Raw genomic sequence first — 6,000 nt, forward strand, 5'->3', positions numbered from 1 at the left:
ATATATACTTGTATTATGTATTAAATTTTTAAAATTTAGATTTAATTATCTGAACAATTATTTTAACCAATGAGAATACTCGAAGGAGTTATTTATTTTTATTAATATGAAAACTTTTGAGTCTAGATATACATATTATAAGTAATAGCTAATAGTGATAGTGACTGACAATAGTTGTGAATGTTGGTGATTTATGGCAACAATTAGTGGTGACATCTAATAGTTATAGTGTGTGATAATAATAAACTATGGCGATGTTGATTAATAGCGGTAATTGGTGACATCTAATAGCTATAGTGGGTGATAATAATAAACTATGGTGGTGTTGATATATACTTGTATTACGTATTAAATTTTTAAAATTTAGATTTAATTAACTTAACAAATATTTTAACTAATGGGAATACTCGAAGGAGTTATTTATTTTTATTAATATTAAAACTTTTGAACCTACACGATAGAGTATCACTATTCACAAGAGCACTTAAACTCTCTTATTATACTATACCCGAAGATACCAACCCGCTATTAGGGCCTCATTCAACTTTATACTATCTCATATACACATCTTAAGCCTCTTCTTACCAAATGACTTAGCCTTAATTCACTATTTACATCTGAGGGTCACATACCCCTCCATTCATAACACATACTCCTTGCAAGTTAATATCTTAATCTCTTGCATACGTCATGTCAATCCTACTAAATCAAATATTAAACTAGCACTATCAAAATCATTCATTACACCTCACTACTCACCTTATAGATACTTCACTCTAGTTACATGCCTCGATCAACCACCATTCTCACTATTTGAGTTCTACTCCTCTAACTCCCTCTTTTTAACTCTAGAATCATTTTACGAATTGTAACAACCCCTAAAATATTGTATGTCGGTATTTCAATTCTCGACGAAAATAATACAGCCTCTGTATTTTGGGCATAACTTTTCATAGTTTGGTCCAAATTAGGTGATTCAAATTTTTGGGTAATCAAAACATCATTACCTACAACTTTCATGAAGAACATATCTTAATATTCAGAGTGTAAGTAGATCAAATAAATTAATCTTTGCAAGATATAGTGCTGTGACGGAATTGAGTATTTATAGAAGAAAATTCATATCTCACTGTAGGTTTCTCCAAATTGGTTGATTCTTAAATGACATGAAACTAGACTTCTCTATATACAATTCTTATGAAGATACCAAATCCTAATAAGGAATTTATCTTATTTAAACGCAGCTTCGAAAATGGTTTTTCCGTTAAAAGAGATCTCATCTCACCTACCATAGAAAGATCCAGAACCATTTGACATCATCCATGACATCAAAATTCTCCATTGAATTTTCAAAATCATCCTTTATGATTATGTTTATTTATTGTTAGGTCCCTCCTCCACACCTATAAATACCCACCTTATTTTCTCATTTTATTAATCAAACTTTCTTAAGCAACTCTTCTCTATATATACTTCTTCTCAAATATAGTTTTAGTTTTAGTAGTATAAAAATACTACTCCGGTGATTCTTATACTCCGGGTAGTACACAAAATGCTCCGGCGAGAAGAAAAGGCTAGGGGTCCAAGAGTGTTCTAATTCAGAGTAAAGCTTCGAATTTAAGGTATGTAAGGCTTTTATAGCATCGGATTGAGTTCGTTCATGTGCCCAATATTTAAATTCATTATAATTGAGTTATAGTTGAGTTTTATCCAAATTTTGAATTCTAAATGAATTAATTCTTCTTCTATTGAGTTAGATATATTTATGCATTAATATTATTATTATTGTTATCTCTCATATTATTGGAATTATTGTTCATGGCTACTTTCCCATGAATTTTAATTGATTTGATATTCATGAATATTTCTACACATGTTTTGAGTAATGATATTAGTTTTTTTTTAATATTTTTATTGCTAAAAAGAGTGATATGAATTAATACTATATATGTATTTTATTGAATTTTGAAAGAGCAAAATAGTTGAGTTTAAATGAATTTGAGTAAATGATGTTTTGAGAAAGATGTTTTAATGAGATGTAAATGATGTTTTTGAAGTATAATGATTAATGAAGAGGTAATGAGATAAGTTTGATAATTTAAATTAAAGTCCAATGAGACTAGATGATGAGTTTAATATGAGTACATATTTTGTGTCACGACCCAAAAACTGAGGTCATGATGGCACACATCTCAAAACCCAATCTGATGTGTAACCCTAAAAATAAAACTCATACAAGATTCCCAAAGGGGAAAGTGATGCCACGATTTAAATAAAAAGAAAAAAAAATAAAGAAATTATCCCAAAACCTGGTGTCATAAGTATAAAGAGCATCTAATACAAGGTTCGAATCTGAAGATACAACATAAGTCTCTGAATGATACAAAAGACTGAAAAATAAAGATAGACTAGTGACGATCCGAATTCTAGGACCTCACCACTAATCTGAGAATACACAATCCGCTAGAATATTAACTGCCACGTGGGGTACCCCGACTAGTATCTGCATCAAAAAGGGACACAGAAGTAGGGGTGAGTACAATTCACATGTACTCAGTAGGTTTTAGCTGACTGAGTATAAGGAATTAATCAAACCTATGAAATAAACTAAGGAACGCTTCCACCTGCATACAGAAAAGTCCCACTTCGGCATCGGTGCCGCCAGTTTATATATATAGTGGCACGAATAAAGTATAATAACAACTCATAATCACAATTAATCAAATAATTCAAGCAGCACAAATGTCAATGCAATGCAATGCAATATGATGATGCAATGATGTGGTGGTACGGTGGAATCAAGACTGTCGCACAGCCTGTCGTATACACCTGCCGAGCTGTGCTACCAAGCAGGACCCATGGGGGTCTCGCAGACCATATACCTCAATCACAATATCTCATTATCCTTGCCACCTCCTCGTGGTCAAGGGATCACAATGCATCCACTACCCTGCCGGAAAACTACCTCGGTCAGGAACTCAAGATACAAAGGTTGGGATCACAATGCATCCGCTACCCTACCGGAAAACTGCCTCGGTCAGGGACTCAAGATACAAAGGTTTAAAGGTGTTTCATTTTCTTTCTCAAAAAGAATTTCCATATTTTTCAACTTCCCATGTTTCATGATGTGATGAATGAGGATGAATGCATCAAAACACATATGCATGGAAGTAATAATCAACTCACATGTGGTATAATGTTCAAAGTTCTCAAAACTTAACCTACACATGATATTCACCCTCAATAAATAGTAACGGAAAGAACACGCTTTCATTTAAATATTCACCCCTTTCTCAACAATATTTCAATACTCAAGTATGCTCAAAACCCCCAACTCAATCTCTCAGGCGGCATCACAAGTCAAATAATATACTCAAGCCTCTCTCTTAGGCAAATCATAATTCACATGCTCTCAAAGCAAATAAGATAACAAATAAGGCCCCCACACGGGCTATGTAATACAAATAAACCCCGTCACGGCAACACATTAATAAATAAGCCTCCACACGGACATCATAATATATATAACATTCTCAACTCATACTACAACCCCATCCCAAAGTCTATAACATATGAATGATTAATTACCCCATCTCAATCTCAAAGAAAGATAGTCAAACCTACCTCAATTGCCAAAATCGCACTCGAATACCTCCACCGGACAAGTAACTCTCGAATTCAGCGCTCGGAATGACAACCCACCAACACTTTGCCTCAAAAATCTCTTCTCAAATCACCTCAAGGAGTTCAAGAACTCAAACAAATGTTGAAAAATATTGAAATGAGAAGAAAGGGGCATTTTCTGCCCAAAAAGTTACTGTTCATGCGTGTTACTGTTCACGCGTGTTACTGTTCACGCGTGTTTTGTACAAATTTACGAAAATCACCCTCAAGGTCATTACAATATCCACCACTAAAAAGGATGTTCGTCCTCGAACATAAGATAAAATAAAGTACCTGGGGTCTCAAAAAGCTGAGGGTATCGAGCCTGCATATCAGACTCTAACTCCCAAGTCGCCTCCTCAGCAGGCCGATGCTGCCACTGCACCTTGACCGAAGCGACCTCCTTGGTCCTGAGTCTACGAAGCCGCCTATCTAGAATAACTGTCGGCTCCTCCTCATAAGTCAAATCCGAACTCAACTCTACCGCATCATAAGAAATCACATGAGACTCATCCGGTATGTACTTGCGAAGCATGGAAACATGAAACACCGGATGGACAGCTGACAATTTAGGGGGTAAGGCCAACTTATACGCCACTCCACCTACTCTCCTCAGGATTTCAAACGGGCCAACAAACCTTGGGCTAAGCTTGCCCTTCTTTCCGAACCTCATCACACCCTTCATGGGCGATATTTTAAGCCACACGCAATCACCCACCATGAACTTTAAGGGACGAACCCTCCTATCAGCATAACTCTTTTGACGACTCTGAGCTGTCAATAGTCGACCCTGAATCAAACGTACCCGCTCCACAGCATCCCTAAGTAAGTCAGTATCCAATGCATCAACCGCAACAGAATCAAACCATCTAATGGGTGATCGACACCTACGACCATACAATGCCTCAAATGGTGCCATTTGAATGCTGGAGTGATAACTGTTATTATAGGCAAACTCTGCTAAGGGCAAGTGTTGGTCCCATCGGGCACCAAAATCAATCACACAGGCCCTAAGCATATCCTCCAACACCTGAATAGTCCGTTCAGACTGACCATCGGTTTGGGGATGAAATGCTGAACTCATCTCTAGTCGCGTACCCAAACCACGCTGTAATGCCTTCCAAAAGTGAGAGGTGAACACTGAACCCCGATCCGATACAATAGAGATAGGCACCCCATGCAGCCTAACAATCTCACGAAGATAGATCCTAGCTAACTGATCCGCATTGTAGCTAGTCTTCACCGGAAGGAAATGGGCTGATTTGGTCAATCGATCCACAATCACCCAGACAGAGTCATACTTACCCAATGCCATGGGTAATCCAGACACGAAGTCCATAGTGATACGCTCCCATTTCCACTCAGGAATGGGCATCCTTTGCATAGGACCACCCGGTTTCTGATGCTCATACTTCACTTGTTGGCAATTTAGACACTTAGCCACAAAATCAATAATGTCTCTCTTCATGCCACACCACCAATAATGTTGTTTCAAGTCATGAAACATCTTTGCCACTCCCGGGTGAATCGAATACTTGGAACAATGAGCCTCCTCTAATATCATACGTACCCATTCACTAACCTTGGGCACACAAATGCGACCATTAATCCTCAAAACTCCTTCCTGATCAAGAGAGGCTGATTTTGCTTCACCACTCAACACTTTGTCTCGAATGGCCCTCAACTTTTCATCTTCAAATTGGTGTGTACGAATCTGGTCCATCAAAGTAGACCTAGCTTCCACAAATGCCAAAATACCATGATGTGTAGAAATATCCAGTCGGACCAACTGTCTAGCCAATGACTGAACCTCCAACGCCAAAGGCCTCTCCACAGCCTTAAGAAAGGCCAAACTACCCATGCTAGATGCTTTGCGACTCAGGGCATCCGCTACCACATTAGCTTTGCCCGGATGATAAAGTATGGTAATGTCATAGTCTTTCAATAACTCTAACCACCTACGCTGCCGCATGTTCAGATTCGGCTGAGAAAAGATATACTTAAGGCTACGGTGGTCAGTATAGACCTCGCAATGCACTCCATAGAGATAATGCCTCCACAACTTCAGAACAAACACCACTGCTGCTAACTCTAAGTCGTGGGTAGGATAGTTCTTCTCATGTACCTTCAACTATCGAGAAGCATAAGCTATAACTCTACCTTTTTGCATCAATACACCACCCAAGCCGACTCCCAAAGCATCACAAAACACAATAAATGCCACGCCCTCCTCGGGTAAGGCTAGAATAGGTGCTGAAGTCAATAATTCCTTGAGCTTTTGAAAGCTCGCCTCACACTCATCAGTCCACTGAAATGCCACGGTCTTTTGAGTTAGCC

This window comes from Solanum dulcamara, chromosome 3 (assembly GCF_947179165.1).
Source record: "Solanum dulcamara chromosome 3, daSolDulc1.2, whole genome shotgun sequence".
NCBI lineage: Eukaryota > Viridiplantae > Streptophyta > Magnoliopsida > Solanales > Solanaceae > Solanum > Solanum dulcamara.